We start from the raw sequence: 23,081 nt of genomic DNA on the forward strand, positions 1-23,081 counted from the left end.
CTGACCACAGCGTTATAAATAAAGCCTGCAAAAATTTATCTACACTTTGCTATCCTTTCAGTGTCATTCTATCATCTCCCAGGGCTGGATGGCCAACAGCAAGGACAGCCATGTCTTCTAATAGAAATATACCTAAAACCCCGAGCTTTGGAGTAGGTGAGAGTGGTGTTCAGATCCCAGTCTTACCAAATATTGATTCTTAAACTTGAGCCAGGTACTTTAACTCCTCTGGGCCTCATCCTTCCCCAGTTCATGGAGGTGTTAGGAGGGCTGAAGGAGAAAGAGAAGGTGTGTACAGCCCTGTGCAGTGCCTGGCACAGGGAGAATGCCTACATGGCAAGTGATGGGGGTGCCATAAACCTGTGTGTGTGTGTGTGTGTGTGTGTGTTTCAATAAACACTTTCTCGAAGCCTTCTGTCTCTCTGTCCCTCCTTAAATCACACCTTGTACAGCAGTCTGCCTATTTTAGGCATCTCACCAGCTGGACATGAGGTCCCACAAGGAACAGTCGGAAGGAACGAAGGCTGCCTAAGCCAGGGACTAAGTGGGACATGAAAATTGTCTTTCAGGAAGGGCTGCCACAGGAAAGGTGTATTTAATTAGCCTGTTTCAGCCCAAAGGACTCAGACCCATGGCTGAGTGTTACCAGGAGGTGATGAGGAACCATGTTGCTATCAGAGAAGTCTGCAAAAGGAAGTGGACCGCCTCGAGTTGTCCTCAGCTGCCGGCTGTGGACATGTTCAGTGGTGGCTTGAGGACCAGGTGTCAAAGATGCGGTCAAGGTGATTCCTGATGTGGGAAGTTGGACCAGATGGTTGTTTTCAACTGGATGCAAGGGAGGTGGACAGAATCAGAGATGGTAGGCGGGGCTGAGGGGCCCTCACATTCTTGCAGCTACACCAGCACTTCCTCTTTCATCAGTTTTATATATGTGGGTTCCTGAAGATTGAAAAGAAGATCTTGCTACGGAAAACCAGAGCTTTTTTGTGTGTGTGTGCTTGTTTGTTTGTCAGCCTGCTGTCCGGGATGACCTTTTGAGGTCTCTTTAAAGACATCTAAGTTGATGATTCATAATTGCCTGTGACCCTGGCAAAGAGACAACTTGTCAGAACTCTTTTGGTTGCAAGTGTCAAAACTCTTCTCAACTTTGCTAAAGCGAGATGAGGATTTAGTGACTTGAGAAACTTGCAGCGCTGTTGAGGTAGTTCACAGAATTGATTTAAAAAAAAAAAAAACACCCCCAAAACAAAAAGAGCTGTGACAACCGTGACCTCAGGGGCTAGACCCAACAATGCCGTGCTGCCCGAACTCCCTCTCTGTTCATCTGACTCTCAGATCTGCTTTTCTAATTTCTCCCAGGGCATTGACCTCTGGTGAACATGGCTGCCGGCGTCCTCAACTGTGAGGAAGGGACAGCTCACAGCATCTATATGTGTTTCCCAGGCCATGGTTATCATTGGCCATCTGGGAATCCATAGCCCAGCCTTGATGGGGTTGGAGTACTATGGTTGGCCAGGTCTGGGTTACTCCGATAGCCAGGGCAGGGATGAGCCTTCACGGACTAAGGAAGGCCCTCCGAGAAGACAAAACACAGTGGGGCCTTTCCTCTTGGCAGGCTGTAAGAGAACATGTACAGAAAACTTTGGGGAAAACTGCCGACTCCCCCTCAGAGAAGGGATCTCCAATTAGAAGAGTTCCTATGTACTGAGTATTGATTTTAGGTCAAACACATTAGATGCATTACTGTTTTAAAGGGTCACAAGGGTGATCTGAACTAGATTTTTATTTTCATTTTACAAATGAGAAACGGAGGCCCAGGGAGTTAATGAACTTTCTCAAGACCACACAGCTTAGAAGTAAGGGAGCTGCGGGGTTGCTCAGGCCGTCCCTGCGGGCCTGCCCTTCGAGCTCTCCGTCACTCTGACAACACAGAAAATGCAGACTTTCGTCAGGGGTTTGGACATACTCGGAATGCATTTCCTCCAACACACATGCTAAGACCGGGGCTCACCATCTGGGCTGGTGAGAAAGAATGCTGGACAGGGAGCCGGAGAGACTTGAATTCAAGGCCCAGCTCTGCCTGTGCTACTGATAAGCCATCGGTCAAAAGAATCTTCTAAAAATGCAGATCTCTCTCCGGGTCATTGTGCTGTTTGGAATGCTGCTGTACCCTCAGGAGGATGGCCACGTGTCTCACGAAGGCCAGCGAGTTCCAGCACGCCTGCCTTCCTCCGCAGCTGCTCTGTATCCTTGTCCCAGCTTTCAGGCTTTGTTGCCAACACAGACCCTTGTGTTCGGAATTAATCTGTTTCCTCCACCCGTTCTGAGCCTTTTTCTTTGTGGCCGAAGCTTTCCTGCACCCCCTTTAGGTGAAGCCCTCCCCGATTGCCGGTGGGTCACACTCCTCTGGCAGACGCCATGAATGGAACAATCCCCTTTCGGTGGCCACAGGACTCTAAGATCTGTGAGGGGCAGAGGCCGTTGCTGCCCTTCTCCTCCATGCCCGCAAACCCAGCCTGCGGTTCGGTGCACCAGGAGAGCCCAGCGAGTGTCTACCGAAGGGCTCAATGAAAGTCTGAGCACCCACTCGGGCCCCCTCTTCCCAGTCGTGAATGTCATCTTGTGTAGGTGTCAAATTTTGTGACTTTCAGAGCACCTGGGTAAAGAGGGAGCTAGTGTCAGTGGGTGGAATCTGGTTACAGCCCAGAGAGTGCTGCATTTTATTTGAAGCCTGTAAAAGAAAAGGCTAGCGGGGGGCCATCTGGTCTGGTAACAGGTGGACTCCAAAATGAAGAGGAGAAGTTCACTGAAAAAAGCAGCCTTGCCTGTAAAAAACTCACACTCCTTCCCAGGAGAAGGCTGTCACTTGGTTCCTCTCTCTGGCTCTGACATATGCTTCAATCCCTCGCTCCTAAATATGGTTGATATTCAGAGTTTGCTGCCATGTGAGGAGAGCCTCTGTGAGGACGGAAAACAGCTCCTCCAGGAGCCAGTTATCAGAAGGGAGAGCTCAGTGTTGTCTTCCGGCCCCGAGCCTTTGCACAGTGTCTCCCTGGCTCAGATCTAGACCCTCGCGGCTCTGAGCAAAGATAGCCAGATCTCCCGCTGTGTCGCTGAGGGACAGAGTCCTCTGAGGCTTTGGCTGTAACCACGAGTCTGGGTCTGCCGAACGGAAGGGCGTGTCTTGGCTTGCGTGCCGGACAGACTCTGGAGCCAAGCTGGATTCGAATCCTGTTCTGCCCCCTCAGTAGCTAAGTGATCTTGGGCCTCAGTTACTACATCTATAAAATGGGCATAGCAACTGTATCTCCTTAGTATTGTAGTGAGGATTAAATGAGTTACTTTGTGTGGAGTTCTTAGGGTTCCTGGCCCATATTAAGCATCATAGAAATGTTTCTAGCATTACATTTTTATTTATTTATTTATTTGACAGACAGAGATCACAAGTAGGCAGAGGCAGGCAGAGAGAGAGAGAGAGAGAGAGAAAGCGGGCTCCCCGCTGGGCAGAGAGCCCAGATGCAAGGCTCGATCCCAGGACCCTGGGATCATGACCTGAGCTGAAGGCAGAGACTCAACCCACTTAGCCAACCAGGCACCCTCTAGCATTACATTTTTAAAAAAAATCTTCTCAATGCCTGCTCTGGCATCAGGCAACTGGACTAATATTTCTCATAGAGGGGTCTGCAGGCCATCTGCATCAGAATCTCTTGGGTTAGAGGTGGTATTCAAAACCTTTAACACCAGAAAAGGCAAGGACTTCAGAACTGAGGCTCTTATGATCAGAGAGGCCCATCTGTGCCAGGCTTTAACCCCATAATCTCTGAACCATGGCAGATCTGGGAAAGATCAGGGTTAACTGGAGGGATAGGGGATACTCAGATGTGGTAAACAACTGTTGTGCTTTCCCCAGATGTCAGACTTTCACTGCTGAAACTGGAACATTCCCAGGCAAACCCGGGACAGTTGGGTACCTACACTCAGGGCGTCTAGGAGCAATGTATGTTTACCGACCGATTCGGAAATAATGTCAGTATTTTAACATCCAGTGGGGCCATGCCAGTGCCTACTGACTGAAAGTCAGTCCTGCCTGGGACCTTATGTAAATACAGATTTCGGGGCTTTACCCCCAGAATCAGAATCGCCAGAGCTAGGAAATCTGTCCTTTCAACATGTACTCCGGGCAATTCTGAACCTTACTCAGATCTGATTTGATTCTTTAGATTGTCAGTTTCTGGAAGATGAGGACTGTGTGTGTCTTGCTGGGTGTCCAGGGCGGGCTAGGGGCAGGTGCTCAGTCAATATTTGTTCAAAGGATGGATATAGGTCGTAGTGTCGCAGGAGGCTTCGACTATAATGATTAAGGGCATGGGCTCCGCACCTGGACTGGACTCAAATCCTAGTTCTTTTATTTATTAGTTGGGTGATCTTGGGAGAATTAATTGACCTCTCAAAGATTCAGTTTTCTTCATCCAGGAAAAGAGACAGTAAGAGTACTGCTTTATATAGATGTGTGTTAACTGAAGGAACACACCTAAGGCAATTAGCCATAGTGCTTAGAGCAGAGTAAATGCTCGATAGAAAATAGCTATTGCCACTGCTGTGGTTGCTATTGTTAATAATTCAGTTTCCTTTTTAAAAAAATTTAAATTCAATTAATTAACATAATGTATTACTGGTTTCAGAGGTAGAGGTCAGTGATTCAGCAGCCTCACACAACACCCAGTGCTCATTCCATCATGTGCCCTCCTGAACGCCCAATACCCAGTTACCCCATTCCTCCCACCTCCTCCCCTCCAGCAACCCTCAGTTTGTTTCCTGTTATTAAGAGTCTCTAATGGTGGGGCACCTGGGTGGCTCAGTGGGTTAAGGCCTCTGCCTTCAGCTCGGGTCATAATCTCGGGGTCCTGGGGTCGAACCCCGCATCGGGCTCTCTGCTCAGTGGGGAGCCTGCTTCCTCCTCTTCTCTCTCTCTCTCTCTCTCTCTCTGCCTGCCTCTCTGCCTACTTGTGATCTCTATCAAACAATAAATAAAATCTTAAAAAAAAAAAAAGAGTCTCTAATGGTTTATCTCCCTCTCTGATTTCCTTTTGTTTTATTTTTTCCTCTCTTTCCCTATGATCCTCTATTTTACAGTTTCTTAAATTCCACCTATGAGTGAGATCATGATAATTGTTTTTCCCCGGTTGACTTACTTCACTTAGCATTATGCCCTCTGGTTCTATCCTAATTCAGTTTCCTTTAATTCAGCAAGCAATTACTGAACTGTGTGCCAGGCACACTGGTAGGCATTGGGGTTTTCAAGATGGATAAGAAATGCTGCGTACTCTAGAAACACATCTGAGAACGATGAGGGTATAATGTGCTAGGCACAGCAGTGGTATGGTCTTTCTCTATTTATCTTGTAGGTGTCCCAAGAGGCCAGCCCAGGTGATAAAGCACCAGGCTGGGAATCAAGAAATCGGACAGGTGACATCTGAGGACTGGGAATCCCTGGCAAGAACAGAAGAAGCACTTTGTTTAAAGATGTGGCCATGTGAAAGGTCATGCTTTATCAGGAAAGGGCCAGCCCATCAGGGTGGCTAGAGGATGGAGCTCATGGTTTAGGGACAGTGAGCGGCAGGTTATGAGGTGCTGTGTATTTCTAGTTGGTAAAGGACAATTTGTAAAAACCACCAGGCCTATCCTGGACTATGGGCACCGCAGCTGAGGGAAAATTAGAACCAGCCTGAAGTCCCTGGTAGCATTTGGTTGAGTGACTTGAAGTTCATCTGTTCTAAAACACTGCAGTGTTTAAAAATGAACTGATGGGTTTATTATATGGCAATATCTCCGAGATATGTTTTTGAGCAAAGAAAGCAAGATACAGAAGACTTCGATCCTATTTTTTGTATTCATATAATAAAAGACTATTTCATTCAACCAAGCACTGCCGTGTACTAGCTGTGTGATCCAGGACAAGTTCCTCAACTTGATAGTGTCTCAGTTCCTCAAACTATAAAATCACGATAATGAAAGTCCCTGCTCCACCGAATTAATGTGAGGATACAGGAAATAATGGTCCACAGACAGCACTGAACCTAATGTTTAGCTTGGCTGAGACACTCAATCAATAATAGTCATTATTAGCTGTGCAGAGAAAAAAGTCCAGATCACTGTACCCCACAATAGTAATAGTAACTCTTTGTATGGTTGAATGATGCAAAATTTTTGTTTATTTTCTTTGTGTCTGTATTTTCTAAATTGCTACAGGGAACATAAATTACTCATGTAAAAAAGAGAATGAATCTTGATGGCTTCCCTGGGAAGTGCACAGTAAATACTTCTAGAATAACTGAATGCACACTCATATTCCCAGGTTACATAGTTTAGGAGACTTTAGTCACATCAAAGCATAGTTCTTTAATTTGCCAAGGATTACCTCACTTAAAGTTTTAAAAATAAATGGTTCCCTAAATTCTTTCAGTATTGTTTCATAAATCACTTACAAAGAACTGAAACTTTCCAATTTTTAAGTCTTTTTCCATTAAAGATTAAATTAAAAAATAAGGCTTTATGGGGCATCTGGGTGGCTTAGTGGGTCAAAGCCTCTGCCCTCAGCCTGGGTCATGATCCCAGGGTTCTGGGATCGAGGCCCAGAATGGGCCTCTGAGAAAGGCCTCTGCCCTTTCTCTCTGCCTGCCTCTCTGCCTACTTGTGATCTCTGTCTGTCAAATAAATAAATAAAATCTTTAAAAAAAAAATTAGGCTTTACACTGATAACGGCTATATTAGGGAGGGGGTGAGGGATAGGCAAAATAGGTGAAGGGGGTTAAGAAATACAAACTTAAAGTTATATGATAAATAAGTACAGTTTAGGTAATATTGTCAATAATAAAGTAATAATTGTAGGGTAACAGGTGAGCATTTTTTAATATACGTAATTGTCAAATCACTATGTTGTATACCTGAAACTAATATAATATTACATATCACCTATACTCTATTAAAAATTTAAAAGGACACCTGGGTGGTTCAATTAGTTAAGTGTCCAACTCTTGATTTTAGCTCAGGTCATGATCTCAGGGTTGTGAGACGAAGCCCCATCGCCCCCCTCCCCCGCTCCCAACACCCTCCTGGCCCCACCTGCCCCAGTGAGCTCTGTGCTGGCATGGAGCCTGTTTTAAGATTTTCTCTTCCTCTCCTGCTGCCCCTCTGCACCCACTCTCTTTCAGAGGCCCGGGATGATGCACGTACTAGATTTAAAGATGAAAAGGTGTCATGCATCCAGGTACGCAGGTGTCCTCTCAAGGTGAGAAAACAGATTCTCCCTTAGAGCCCCCAGAAGGAACAGAGCCCTGCAGACACCTTGATTTGGGAGACTAATTTTGAACTTCCAACCTCCACAACTGGAAGGTAATGCATTTGTGTTGTTTAAGCCACTAAACGTGGAGTAACTGGTTGCAGCAGCCAGAGGAAACTAATGCAGATAGACACTACGAACCTTCTATACCGAGGAAGACACACAGTCATAGACAATTTCAGTGCCTTGCCTGAAGTTACACTACATGACAAAGTCACAATTTGAGCTTGAGGGTACTTGGCTTTAAAGCTGGTGCTCTAGGGGCGCCTGGATGGCTCAGTGGGTTAAAGCCTCTGCCTTTGGCTCAGGTCATGATCTCAGAGTCCTGGGATCGAGCCTCACATTGGGCTCTCTGCTCAGCAGAGAGCCTGCTCCCCCCCCCCCCTCCACTTGTGATCTCTGTCAAATAAATAAATAAAATCTTAAAAAAAATTAAAAAAAAAAAAAGCTGGTGCTCTAGGGCGCTTTGGTGTCTCAGTCAAGCGTCTCATTTTGGCTTAGGTCATGAATCTGGAATGCTGGAGTCGAGTCGTGTGTTGGGTTCCCTGCTCAGAGAGTCTTCTCCCTCTGCCCACACTCATGCTCTCTCTCTCTCTCTCTAATAAATAAATTTAATTTAATTTTTTAAAAGTCCATGCTCTTACCCACTGCACTGTATTTTTTGAGTGCCAAGTATATGATACAATGTTGGACTGCAGAGGTCACAAAGACGCACAAGAACATAGTGCTTGGCCTCGGGGAATTTATGAACCTGTAGAGGCTCACACAACCCGGCAGTACTAATAATTACCTTTTACTGGAATGACTGAGTGCCAGGCACCTGACATATATAATCTTTGAATTATTACCATTATTGTGGAAAGGAAAGACGTTTACCATCTCTTCTGGGCTGACTTGGCCACCCACCCCCAGCCCCTGAATTTGTAGGGTGAAGTCCCAACCCTTAGTAACTCAGAATATGACTGTATACGGAGATAGAGCCTTTAAAGAGGCGATTAAGGCAAAATGATGTCGTATGGGTAGGCTGTCACCCAAAATGACTGATGGTCTTATAAGGAGAGGGGGTTACAGTACAGACAAACTCAGAGGGGAGACCGTGTCACCCACAGAGAGAAGGTGACCAACTACAAGCAAAAATAAGAGGCCTCCCAATAAGCCAACCCTGCTAGCACATCGATCTTGAACTTTCAGCCTTCAGTACTCTGAGAAAATAAAGATCCATTGTTTAAGCCAGCCAGACGTAACATTTTGTTATGGCAGCCCTAGCAAACTGATACATTGTAAATGAAGGGACTTACTCTTAGCCAAACTTTATACATTGTGACTGAGATTTGTCTGCTTTGTGTTTAAGGGGCTAGTTCTTCTTCTTCTTTTTTCCTTTTTTTTTAGATTTACTTATTTATTTATTTTTGTGTGAAATACAGCTAGTGAGAGAGAGCATGAGCAGGGGGGAGGGGCAGGGACCGAAGCAGGTTCCCTGCTGAACAGGGAGCCTGATGCGGGACTCAGTCCCAGGACCCTGGGATCGTGACCTGAGCGGAAGGCAGATGCTTAACCAACTGAGCCACCCAGGTGCCCTTAGATGGACAGTTAACTGAGGACAGAGGAATTTAGGGGCAAGCTGTCTACTCTAGTCAATCCATGTCCAGCCACTTAAGTAGGGCTTGGGTCTCAACACTCCAGGAGCCCAAAGGGACCTCTCTGAAACTTTCCTTTTCTTATCTCCATCTTCCAGGCTCCCTACTTCCATTCAGATCATGGCTCCCATGCTTCTCCCCACAGGGTCTAGCCCTTTGTTTCATTTAATCTCTAGTGTGGCTTTTCTATCTAGCTCCACCGAGGGATGAGGCATGATTCTTAAAGGCATGGGGATAAGAATTCTGTACAATAGTCTGGTCTTAGACTGAATTATTTAGAAATGAATCAGACTTTTCACAGCACAAAGGCTAACCTTTTGTTGGTAAATCTGTATACCTCCTATCACCTTCTCTGTCAGAATCCCTACTCTTTTGTTTGAATGTATCAGTTTGTATCTGTTAGGAAAGCCTAGATTGGGTGGCAGCAACCAATAACCCCCAAATCTCATTGTTTAACACTGTCAAGTCTATTTCTTGCTCATGTTATGTGTGTAATGTTTGCTGCAGGAGCCTCTGTTCCTCATAGTCACTGGGGAACCCAAACTGGTGGAGGCTCCATCTATATTTCAGCAATGGCCCAGGCAGGGTAAGAGTGTGGAAAATCATACTGGCACACACAAGTCTTTGCCTGGAAATGAGACATAGCACTTCCTCTAACTTTGCGTTGACCAAAGCATACCAAATATGTATCCCTTATGTCAAAAGGGGTAGGTAGGGAAATGCAAGCCTGTCATGTGCCTAGAAAGCGAAAATGCAAATAATTGCAAACAGCCGTGATAACCATGTTGGAGGATACATTTGACCACCAATAACTGTCCAGAGGTGGCTAAAACAATGAGATTTGTTACTTTATGTAACAAGGAACCCAAATGTCAGGGAGTTGCTGGGCAACTCCCTGCGCAACTCACTGGGCAGACATCATCATCCAACACCCATGTTCCTTTTGTTTTCTGCTCTGCTGTTCTCAGTTTGTTGACTTAACTTTGTAAGATGACTCTCTCATGGTCTAAAGATGACTGTCTTTGGACGCCTCGGTGGCTCAGTCGATTAAGCATCTGCCCTCCGCTCAGCTCATGATCCCAGGGTTCTGCGATCAAGTCCTGCATCGGGCTCCTTGCTTGGTGGGGAGCCTGCTTCTCCACCTGCCTATTGATGCTCCCCTTGCTTGTGCTTGCTCTTTCTCTGACCAATAGATGAAAAAAATCTTAAAAAAAAAAAAAGATGGCTACCTTTTTTCAGTTACTGCATACAGATGACAATGCTCAGAGGTAGAAAGGGACGCATACCTGTCTTGTATCCCTTTTTAAAAAACGACGAAAACCTTCCCAGAGGCTCCTGAGCAATATCTATTCCCCATTTCCTTGGCCAGAACTATATCATGCACTCTTGTCTAAACTACCTGTCTGCCAGAAGGATCAGGACTGGCTTAAATGAAACAAGATTCATTCCCTAAGACTACCTAGGGGGCCAGTCCTCCTGTCTCTGCAAACAAAGAACATTGACCACTTAAAGGAGAGCAAACCAAACTAGGATCTTGTTTCTGAGATCAAAGGAGTACAGAATCACAGCTGAGTAGAAAACTAACAGTGCCTACTGCCCCAGGCTCCAAGGAAAGGAGACCTGAGTGTGAGGAGTTGAAAGAAAACTGTTCCAAATCTTCACATTAAACTTACGAGACAGGTTTTCTTGTCCTGTTTCAGAGATAAGAAATGTGGCATTAGGTATACATCAGACTCCAAAGTCTAAACTGGGCCTGTCTGTTTATCCATCAAATTCACTTAGAGAGTGGAATGTCAGAATAAGTTTTTTTTTTTTTTAAAGATTTTATTTATTTATTTGACAGACAGATCATAAGTAGGCAGAGAGGCAGGCGGAGAGAGAGGAGGAAGCAGGCTCCCCACTGAGCAGAGGGCCCGATGCGGGGCTCGATCCCAGGACTCTGAGATCATGACCTGAGCTGAAGGCAGAGGCTTTAACCCACTGAGCCACCCAGGCGCCCCAGAATAAGTTTTTTAAAAAGTCCTTTGGGGAAAGCAGAAGAAGTTCATCAACCATCAGTCCTGGTACAAATAGGATTTCCATGATCCAACTGGCTACTCACTGAATTCCTCACTGACGTCAACTAAAGATCCCTTTTTAACTAGGAAGAGTGCCCACTTTGTGAAGGAGAAAAGAGCAGGTGTGCTAATCTGCAACTATATCCAGGACTAAATTTACCTAGAAAAGGAGTGTGGCCAAGCTGTCTTTGAAGCAACTCTCCATTACTGTAGGGTCGAGGTAAAATGTCTTATGACTCTTACACTACCAAAATTTTTTTTAGCCTCATCTCCCTAAAGAATAGTGGCATCAATTTAAAATTCAGCCCTTCCCTCAGCCTTTGCTGATAGCCACACTGATAAATGTCCTAAGAGCCCAAACTTAAGAATCCAGTTGGTGAGGTGGAAATACGGGGCAAGCAGATCTTAGGAGGGCTTTCAGGGTAGAGCACAGAAGTGTCCACTGACATGCAGTACTTTCTGCCATGTTGGACTTCATAGCCTGCTCCAGTAGCTCGCTGCCCAGCTCCTGCCTGGACCATTCTCTTCAGACCTGGGCAGATCATAAAGACAGCCCAGGGTCTGGTCCTGCCTATATATATTAAGTGGCACTACCTTTTTTGGAGGCCTTCTTAAAGTGCCAAGCACGGAGTTAAAGACATTGCTGATACCTTCACACATAATTCTTACTCCAACCCTTGGAAGTAGATGCCTTTCCCATGAATGAAGCTCAAGGAAGCTAAGCCACCAACCCAAAGGCATAAGGAGGTGGTTGACTGGGATTTTATCCTGGGTCTGACTGCAGACTTAATGGCCTTCACTGGTCTACCCTACCTTGTCTGTTCACTTGAAATACTGGAATGTTTTTTAAACCCCATGAGAAGTCTACCATGTGGATATGGACACGACTATCTTATATCAGCTCAGAGAAATTTAAAAATCTTGCCTTAAGTTTTCCAGCTAATAAGGAGGGGAGCCAGGATTTGAACCAAAGTTTGAATGGTCCCCACCCACAATCCCCCATGCATGAAATGCTTCCTTCTGTACATGAGCTGCTGATCCTAGCATCACCCCTTCCTGAGTGGGCTACCACCTGGGTAGCCAGCTTCTTTATAATCGAGAGTTGCCATAGTTTTAAAAAAATCATGAAGGAAAGGATTTTGTTTGCCTTTACAAACTGGTTTTGAGAGTCATATATATATATGCGTGCGTGTGCGTGTGTGTGTATAAATTTTTTCTCTCTTTGAAGTCACTCCATGTTTTCTAAAGGAGTCTTCTGCTATTAAACATGCCCCATCCACGTTCCCCAGGTCTCTTCAGGTCAGCATATTTAAAAAAAGAAAGATCTGAACTTGTCATTCAGCTCTCACTCTGTATGAATCATAACGGGACTGTACGTGGGAAAACAGCCTAGTTCTAGGAACTGGTAATAGAAGCTGGGGTTTGCCACCTTCATGGGTGCATCTCAGATCCCACATGGGTGCTTCTGGGGCCCATGTGATGGTACACCCTTGACCCAGGGGGAACGAACTGAGCAGCTGGGTCGTGGCCACCTCAACTGACAGATGGCCCGGTCACACACACACCTACCTCAAGGACCAGGCTCTGGGCAGAGGCCAAAGAGTAGAGAAGAGTCTTCAGAGGGATGGCCTCTCCCTCCCTTTAGAATGATATTTTTAAATCCGGGCTAATAATATAACAACAATAACAACAGCAGGTAACGTACATGGAATGCTTAGCTACCACTGTCCTCACTGGGACTGATGCTACTGCTTGTCCATTAAGGAACTAATTTAACTGTGGAAGTACTCAATAACTCAATAACATTTATGAGTATAAGTAGCGATTATTCTTGCAATAATGTGTGTTTGTGTGTGTGGCGCTTAAGAGATCAGGCTACAGGGACAAAGAGACCTGAGTTTGACACCTACTGTCCCCTCTCCCTGGCCATGTGGGTCTGGGAAGTTACTTCGACTTGCCTCAGTTATCCTCATCTGTGAAATGGAGGCAATAAAAGTAACTGTTCCCATAGAGCTGTTGGGAGGATTGGATAGGGTCCTATAGGCGAAGCGGGCAATAGTTTAGTTGCTAGTTCAAAATGGGGTCTCAGTGACCAGAGGGGATAATTAGCGATTCGTGCCATTTCTGCGCCTTCCATGAGAGCTGGACTTCCAGGGCCAAGTATTCTCGGCCTGTACCCTGCGAGCACCTGCCAGGACCTGAGCTTCCCAACACTGATGATACAGGAGGAAAAACAAACACTGAAAAAAATCTCTAGAAATAAACTGATGTCTTGCCCACAAACCAGAAACTGGTGCTCAGGTGTCTGGTTTGGCGGGTGTTAGCTCGGCAGGGCCGGTTCGTGTGGCGTTGGGGGGAGCATAGTGGAGTATGTCAGGAGGTGGAGAGCAATCTATTTTTCAGCTTTCATTTCTGTCCGGAATTTCGTACCAAATAGATTTCCTCACCAACAAGATCAAAGGGATGGCCTACCTGACATCACTCACGGCCTCTTGCTGGACAGCGGGGAGGAGAGGGGAATAAATCTGAGTATTTGTGACCACAGTCATTTGCGTCTGAGGAGAGAGGATGACATCAGTCTTCACTGTGAGCTACGCCTTGAAATAGGGTGAGAAGTTGCTGCAAAATGAATATTCAGTCAGGAATGTTGGTGGCCTGCTTTTCTGAAGAGTGGAGTTAGTCTATGGATCTGATGATCTTTGAGGACAAACCCAGTAACCCAACTCTGAGTTTGGGGATTCCTTCCCTCTTCCCATCCAGTTTCTTTTCCACTGACATCTACTGAGGGCGAACCCTGTAGCAGGCACCGGGCTACCTAGCAGGGGATACGGGGTAATGGACTCCATGTCGCATCTACCCTAGGAGCGTCCCGTCTAGTGGGAGAGAGGGACACGGGGCCAAACCCTACACCAACGCTAACTGTAATTGCATGACATGTAAAGAGGCAAAAGGCCAGAATTGATAAGGGTAAAACGAAGTGGGAGAGCCCCGCACCTAGCCTGGGAGTTCAGGGACAGCTTTTCTGAGGAAGTGATGTTTGAACCGAGACCTGACGGGTGAGCAGCAATTAGCCAGGCAAGGAGTGGGTGGTGGGGATGTGGGTGGGGAAGCTTCAGATTTTCGAGAAACAAGGAAATGGCCAGTGTGGCTGGAGCCCAGAACACAAAGGGAAGAGTGACGTGATATGGAGCCGGTAAGGGAAAAGAGCCAGGGCTGGCCTACTTTCCTCTTATTTTGTATGGCTCCTGTTTCGTTTTGCTATGTCCAGTACCTAGAGGGGAGAAGGCAGGCCCGCCTTTCCTGTGCTGGGGCCACAGGTCTGTAGGCCAGCAGAGTACTCTCCTGGGTCTGGCTGAGACCTCCTCCTCGTGCATTATGATGCCCAGTGGCTGTCCAGCCCCTCCGTTCCCTTCCCACCATGGTGGGCTGGTGTGGCTTTCATCTATTTGTTCCACGGCCTCCAGGCGCTGACGCCGATGCCTTCCTTGCATTGGTTTAAGGTGTTTTAAGGAGCCTTGCTATGAGGCTGATCCGGTTTCCTCTTGTGAACGGTACTGCTGCCTGTGATCTTGTGTCCCATGTAGAAACCAAGTCTCCATTTCCTACCCCAGCTCCCGTACCTGGTTCCTTTTCTCTGTATCATCCTTACAAGACCTTCCCCGTCAGTGCATACAACTCCGGTGATCTGTGCCTGCTTAGCATCAAGCACTCCTGGGGAGAAAGGGGAAAAACCTAGAGAGTCCTACTCTTGAGCAGCTCATGGACCCCACCCGGCACTATGCTAAGCACCTTACCTATGATCTCATCTCATGCCCAGAACCACCCATGTGATAGAGACTATCCCTAGTGCCCATTTTATAGATGAGGAAACTGATCCAAAGGGAAATAATACAAATGGCCCAAAGTCACACTTATCAGCGGAGGGGCTGGGATTTGAACGTACATGAACCCAAGGCCCAGATTTTTAACCAATTACCTCTATCATCTCTACTCATCTCTCTGCCTCTCTCTGAATTTCTAGAAGGGTCCTCACGCTGTGATTCTTCAACAGCGGGGGCCTTGTCTTGTGGGTAGAATCCTGCCATGCACCCCTATGTTTTCCTGTGGCCACAGCTCACCTTCCTGTTCTCGCACACCCTATTGTGTCTCATAGGGCCTCTCTGTCCGTGTCATGTGTTGGCCTAGTTTCCTGCTGTCACTATGTGTTTCCCCAGTACTGTGTGCTCTTTGGAGCTGGAGTTTCACCAACTGCCTGAGGTTAAGCCTCAAAAGGGCAGGATTGTTCTTTTCTGAAGCTAATGCCATTTCTTCTGTTGCTACCCCTTGGATTCCCAGCTGGGTGGTAGAGTACAGATGGGCATTGCAGTGATCACCCCTCTTAAAGTCTGAGAGACCTGAAGTTCTCCTAAGAGCTGCAACTTTTAAGGACGTGCTCCAAAAAGTGGATAGTACCATCCTCGGGGATGTTTCCTTGTGAGGGCACTTTTGTTTTTTGTAGGTATTGCAGGGGTGTGAAGGTGGAGATGGGGAAGGTCTCATGTCCTACTGGTTTGGGGCACCACTGCGAGGCAGGCGTGTTGGGCAAGAGTTGTCCTGTGTCCCCTGAGGATCTGAAATGTCCCACTGAGTTACACCTGGGGAACTCAGTCTGTTAAGCATTGGTCTTTGACTCAGGTCATGAGCCCAGGGTCCTGGGATTGAGATGAGCCCTGAGCCCTGGGTCGGGCTTCCCGCTCAGTGGGGAGTTTGCTTCTCCCTCTCCCTGTGCCCCTCCACCCAACCCATGTGCTCTCTCTCTCTCTCTCAAATGAATAATAAACTCTTAAAAAAAAGAAAGAAAGAAAGAAAGAAATGTCCCACCATATATTTACAACAGGTGAGAACTTTTTTTCATTACCTTACCATAGATCCTCACCCTTTTTCTCCCATATAAACATAAAGACTGGTATTATTTTAATAGCCACCAAGCTTCCCAGAATACTACTGCATAAATGAATGCAGGCCTCTACCATTTTACTGAGAGTTGTCTGCCATTTTGGAAAATGACGTCATTAATGGCAGTACCATGCTTGGGATCTGAATCATTAATGCCACACAATCGCATCAGGCTTTACTTACGGCTGAATCATGTGCGGAAATTTTATGTATGCTTCTTTAGCCCTTATTTGGAAGTAGCACATACAAAGCAAAATGGTCAACCACTTTCTGTTGTGCATTAGTCTCACTCTTATCAAATCTTGATGTATTCATTAAAAGTAGGAGCAAACACCTGACTTCTCCTGTCTTCTTGAATCATCTGAGCACTTTCATATTGAAATGCATATTGTACTGTAAATCCTATCTTTTGTTTCTTCCTCACATGACATTTAGAGCCATGTACTGATGTTTAGAAATGTTTTGTAGGTATTGTACTCTCTATGAATTTCAGTTCAGTATAGTGAAGACAATGTAAAGCCAACAAAAATGTTTTAATTAAAAGGGGTTGTGATAGAACTAAAAACTCCAGTTTTAAGGAAATGAGAATGACTTTTTTTTTTCTGCCAGAATTTATATAGCAGATAAATGATAGTCTCATCCAAGCCTTTTTGGCGACCAAAGACTTATTTTATTGGCTATTTTTTCTCCAAAGGCTTTTGGTATTCTCTTGGAACAATCTTCAGAGGCAGGCACAATTTTATTTGTCCCGCCCCTCCAAGAGAATTTTCTATGGTTTTGCTTGTTGAAAAAGATTTTGTTTTTTGAAAAGAGCCAACAGTTTTCAGAACAAATTGTTGAGACCAAGGTCAGTGATCAAGCTGACTGGTGATATTCTTGGGCACAGACTGTGAGGTTTGGGGGCAGGAATTGTGTTTTATCCATCTCTGACCTTCCACAGCACTTGGTACGTGGTATACAGCGGATGCTCAGTAGGGGGTTGAAACAGATTTTGTCAAATATGTGATGTAAGCTTGGGGTAAGAGAATTGAATCAATGCTTCTGTATTGTACTGAATTTTAAATGATATAGAAGTGTGTAATATAACAAAGTAAAACCTCCTCTGGGTATCAGTGAAAACATTCTAAAGATGGTATGGCATGAGCATAGTCTAGTAAGAGGGAACACTGGCTGTGACCAGTGGGTAAGCCCACTTGGGTGCATTCCAGTTGAATATTAGCCCTGCTCCTTCCTCTTCCTGCCCTTAGAAATCCCACTTCCCAGAGGTAACTCTTAGGACTAATGGCGGGTTTTGAAAATTCTCATCTCCTTGCAAAAAACACTAACAGTTTAGTGAACCTCTCTCCAGAGTTAAAATATATCCGTGGAAGAGATATGTGTGTGTGTGATGGGGCTATGTTCATGGAAAGTGAGAGATATTTTCACATATGCCTTTAATTTGAAGAAATTGGATTTTATCAATACTGTTCTAAAATGTGCTCTTTTCTTTCTTTTTTATTTTTTTTAAAGATTTTATTTATTTATCAATACTGTTCTAAAATGTGCTCTTTTCTTTCTTTTTTATTTTTTTTAAAGATTTTATTTATTATTTATTTGTCAGAGAGACAGAGAGAGACAGAGAGCACAAGCAGGCAGAGAGGCAGACAGAGGGAGAAGCAGGCTCCCCATCGAGCAGGACCCTGGGATCATGACCTGAGCTGAAGGCAGTGGCCCAACCAACCGAGCCACCCAGGCGCCCCAAATGTGCTCTTTTCCATTTCTGTATCACAGCCCATTTCAAACCATGTCACAGTCAAGTGTTCGAATAGCTTAGTTCTGAAGGAAATTCAGAGCAAGAATGCCAAAGGGGTTTTGAAGATAGGAAGACAAGAGGGCAACTTCAATGGAAAACTAGCTTTCCTATATTTGAGTTCTTATGGATGCATTTTTTCTTCTCTTTTGGAACTGGAACTTAGGAGTTGGTTTGATTTGAGTTCAAATTCCAGTGGTGAAGAAGAGCTTATGGTGTAGTGTGGGAGACCAACACCAAACTGGGAAACGAGTAAGGAAACAGCATCCGTGTCTTTTACATTGGGGTACATGTTCTGAAGGATAGAAATAGTGTGATGGCTTAGGGACTGGAAGGAGAAAGCCACTTTAGATAAAGTCATCAGGGAAGGCCTCTCTGTGCTGATAAACCCTGAGTCAAGACCAGAGATCACGCAAAGGCCATGAAGTAGGAATGGGCTGGGGGTACTTGAGAAGCCCCATGAGGAACATCCAATCGGAGACCACAGAGGAGAGTTCTAGGAGGTGAAATCAGACAGGCAAGCAGGGACCACACCTTATAGGGTCTTGTAGGCCTACAAGAACTCCAGGAGTTTGAGTTTCATTCTGAAGGGAGTGACTTGGGACACCTGGGTAGGCTCAGCCAGTTAAGCGTCTGCCTTCGGCTCAGGTCATAATTCCAGGGTGCTAGGATCGAGTCCCGCATCCAGCTCCTTCCTCAACGGGGAGTCTGCTTCTCCCTCTGCCTGCCATTCCCCCTTGCTTGTGCTTTCTCTCTCTGTCTGACAAATAAATCAATAACATCTTAAAAAAGAAAAGAAATTCTAAGAATTTCCTTTAAATAAATAAATAATAAATGGAGTGACTTGTTCTAATTTGATTTTAGAGAAGGACAAAGGTCAAAGCACAGAGACCAGCTAAAAGCCATTGCCACTGCCCAGGCAAAAGAGGGTGACAGCTTGGATGAGGGAGGTGCTGTGGAGATGGAGAGAAATAAATGGACTTGAGATGTCTTTCACCAAGATTTGCTGACAGAGTGATGTGGCGTGTGTGCGTGTGCGTGTGCGTGTGTGTGTGTTTATGCGTGCATGCCTGTAAGAAAGGGATCACGAAAGGGCCAACGCCTAGGGTTTGGGCCTGAATTACTGTGTGGGTGATGGTGCTATTTATAGAAATAGGGAACCACGCGAAGAACAAGTCTGGGAGGCAGAAGGGTCAAGGAAATGAGAATTTCTTTTCAGTCAAATTCATTTTGAAATGTCCCTTTGAGTCTCGAGTGTGGTATCAAGTTGACAGATAAATACAGAGAGGTTCTGGGATGGGTCTGTCTGGAGGTGTACATTTCAGAATTATCCACATGCGGATATATTTAAAGCCAAGGGAGTTGACATTCAAAGGTAGCTCTCTGTATTTTCCAGTTTGTAAACATCTTTATTGCCAAGTTTCTAAGTGATAAGAAAAAGAATGTGAAGAGAGGGGCCGGGAGCGGAGAAAGAGAAAGCATGCACAATTCCAATGGTGTCTATAAACTATGTCTTGCCGCAAAGTAAGTGTATGGTCACACATGTGTGTGCGCACACACACAGGCACACACACCACAGCTGCAAACTGCAAGCTGCATACTCAAGTCATGTAGAAGATACACTCACTCTCAGTCCTGACCCCAAACAGACCCTGCCTCCTCCTCAGCTCCTGCTAAGTCCTGGACAGGCAACTTCTACCACATTTCCATCACCTATCCGTGCCTGGAAGGCAAAGACATGGGGGCTCCTCTGCCGTGGGTGGATCCGACTCCAGAAACTCCTGGTGTCCCGGCTGATCGGAGAGCGGGACTGGGGTCAGCATCTGGGCAAGTCTCATAGGCTGCTGTGGAAGAGGATTCAAGAGTCTCCATTCCTTCTGGCAGCCAAGGAAAATGACCTGCGCTTCCTGGAGAAACTTCTACTGGAATGAACCTGCAACTTGATACAGGAGGAGCCCTGGGGGAGATGGCACTGCACACAGCAATCCTCTGGGACGGTCTCAGGGCAGCCACAGTACTGACCGAGGCTGCCCGGGAGCTGGTCAAGGGGCCCACCATGGGTAAGGCGTCTGTAGTCGGACTGCTGGGCACACAGCCATCGTGAACCAGAATGTGCCCTCGGCGTGAGGCCCGGTTGCCCACAGGGCAGTGTCTCTGCAAGAGCTACAGGCACCGCTTTCCACCACAGCCCCTGCAAGCTTATCTACTTTGGGGAGCACCCTTTGTCCTTGGTGGCCCATGTGGGCAGCAAGGAGATTGTGAGGCTGCTCATGGAACACGGAGCCAGCATGTGGGCCCAGGACTCCCTGGAAAACACCATCTTGCTCATCCTCATCCTCATCCTCCATCCCAACCAAACCTTTGCCTGCCAGATGTACACCCTGCTGCTTGCTGTCTCCGATGGTGCAGCGACCACCCACAGTCCTGGACCTCATGCATGCCCAGTCACCAGGGTCTCACCCCCTTCAAGCAGGCTGGAGTGGAGGGCAACACTGCAAGTTTCCAGCATCTGATGCAGAAAACAAAGCACATCCCGTGGAATTATGGGCCACTGACCTCCACTTTCTGTGACCTCACAGAGGTCAGCTCCTGGGGAGAGAGCCCCTGTCTCCCCCAGAAGCAAGGGGCTCACCAGATCCCGGAAGAGACCCCAGTGAAACAGCTAGTGAGCTTCAAGTGGAAGAAATATGGGCAGTGGCACCTCTATGTTCTGAGTGCCTTGTTCCCCCTCTGTATGATCTGCTATGTCTACCGCCCCCTCAAGTTCCATATTGGTAATGGCACAGGTTCCTGAGGTAACACCAATTTCCAACAGAAATCACCCAGGAGGCCTATGTGACTTGCCCGGCTAAAATCTGGCTGGTGAGGGATTTGGTGACTGTCCTTGGAACTGCGGTCATCCTGCTCCTAGAGATCCTGGGCATCTTCAGTGTTGGTGTCTCTTGCTATTTGGGACAGTCCTCTGGGGGCTCTTCCACGTCATTGTCATCACCTATGCCTGCATGGTGCTGGTGAACGTGAGGATGGGGCTGTCTAACATGAAGGGAGAGATGGTGCCCATGTCTGTTGCCGTGCTGGGCTGGTGCAGTGTTACGTGCTTTGCTGGAGAATTCCAGACGCTCTGTCCTTTCACCGTCATGATCCAGAAAGATGACTTTTGGCTTTATTTTGCTTTTTCTTTTCTCTTATTTCTTAAAATAATCTCTACACCCAAGATGGGGCTTGGACGCATAACTCAGAGGTCAAGAGTTGCATGTTTTACAGACTGAACCAGCCAGGCACTCCTTAAAGATGGTATTTGGAGACCTGAAGCCTTTCTGCCAGCTGGTGGCCTTGTTATTCTGAGATTTGCCTCAACATTTATGTCCTTTTCCAGACACAGGACCCAGTCAAGCTGGGACAATTCCAATGCTGCTCCTTTCAGCTTTTCCTCACCATCATTGATGGGCCTGCCAACTATGAGGTGAACTTGCCCTTCACGTCTGGCATCATCTACTTTGTCTTTGCCATCATCACCGCACTGCTTATGCTCCACCTGTTTATTGCCATGAAGGATGACACACACGGGAAGGTGGCCCATGAATGGGCAAGCTCTGGAAGGCCCAGGTCTGGCCACCACCATGACGTCGAAGAGGAAGATTCTGCACTTCCTGTGGTCTTGCTCTGGGATCTGTGGCTGCCAATATGGGCCGCAGGACTACTGATTCCTACAAAACAAGAACCACCGTGATCAGAATCCTTTGTGGGTGCTTCATTATGTGGAAGGTTTCGAGAGCTCAGATAAGGAGCATGAACGAGAGCAACTTTCTGGGAAATAGTCCTCTGTTTCTGAGATTGAAAGTGGGATCCCAGACAGAGCCTCCCTGGGCCTCACAACCCATGCCTGTCCCCGATCACATCTCACAGCAAGAGCAATTACCAGGGCTGGGAGATCCTTTGTCACTACACCCTGGGACAGGTGAATCTCAGACTGGATCTTGGCGAGGGCGATGGAGAGGAAAATATCAATGATGAGGACCCCTGTTACTGTGGACCTGACAAACAGGGAGCCCTGGGTGGGGAGGAGCATTAAATTTCATGCCTATTAATCATGGGAGGCAGTGGACAGAATAATTTTTTTTTTAAAAGATTTTATTTATTTGAGAGAGAGATTGTGCACACAAGGGGGGCAAGGAGCAAGAGAGGGAGAAGCAGACTCCCCACTGAAAAGGGAACCCAATGTAAGGCTCGATCCCAAGATCCTGGGCTCATGACCTGAGCTGAAGGAAGATGCTTAACTGAGCCACCCAGGGGCCCCCAGAATAATTCTTAAAGGCCATGCGTCACTGTTCACATCAGCATTTCTGGAGATGTGCGATGGACATCTGTGGTTCCACGTATCTTCTGAGTTCCTGAAAGTCCACATCTTGGGAAAAGAAAGTATCTTTGCAAGCAAAGTTGGACGTGGCCATCAAAGGTGTGAGGTAGGGATGCTAGACTAATATCTACCCCATCTTTCTTTCTGCCTCACGCAGGCACTAGAAAGTAGGAGGCTTTCCCGGTTCAACAGAGCTTAATGTGGGTAGAGCCAGACATGGCACTGAGGTTGTAGCCCTTCCCTTTTGTCTATACTCTTAGAGGATTTTCTCCCCACCTAGCAACCAAATGCCAACTAGAAAACTGCAAGAAGAAAAAAGATTCTTTGGGATGCCTGGGTGTCTCATTCAGTTAAGTGTTTGTCTTCAGCTTCGGTCATGATCCCAGGCTCCTGGAATCAAGTCCTGCATTGGGCTCCCTGCTCAGCAGGGAATCTGCTTCTCCCTTTCTCTCTCTGTTCACATGCTCGCTCCCCCCGCCTCTTGAGTAAATAAATAAAATCTTAAAAAAGAAAGGTTCTTTGCCCTTTCATTCATTCATTCTTTCTTTCTTTATAAAATTTTATTTATTTACTCAAGAAAGAGAGATAGTTAAAGAGAGCACAGTCTGGGGGAGAAGGAAAAGCAGGCTCCCTACTGAGCCTGGAGCCCAATGCAGGGCTCGATCCCAGGACCCTGGGATCATGACCTGAGCTGAAGGCAGATGCTTAACTGACTGAGCCACCCAGGAGCCTCACCCTTGTTTTATTTTATTTTTTTAATTTTATTGTGGGTAGATACACATAATATAAAATTTACCATTTTGGACATTTCTAAGTATACAACTCAGTGGCATTAAGTACATTTACATGCCACTATTCGTGTACAAGTCTTTTCTATCTTTCCAAACTGAAACTCTCATACCCATTAAACATTAACTCTTCACTATTCCTTCCCCACAATCCCTGATAACTTTCTATGAATTTGACT

At 46.3% G+C, this 23,081-nt stretch overlaps 1 pseudogene; it reads left to right on the forward strand.

Annotated features, from left to right (window-relative positions):
• Positions 1-631: 631 nt before the first annotated feature.
• Positions 632-21,829, forward strand: LOC116589000 (annotated as a pseudogene).
• The last annotated feature ends 1,252 nt before the right edge of the window (positions 21,830-23,081 follow it).

The sequence above is a fragment of the Mustela erminea genome, chromosome 1 (assembly GCF_009829155.1).
Source record: "Mustela erminea isolate mMusErm1 chromosome 1, mMusErm1.Pri, whole genome shotgun sequence".
In the NCBI taxonomy this organism is placed as follows: domain Eukaryota; kingdom Metazoa; phylum Chordata; class Mammalia; order Carnivora; family Mustelidae; genus Mustela; species Mustela erminea.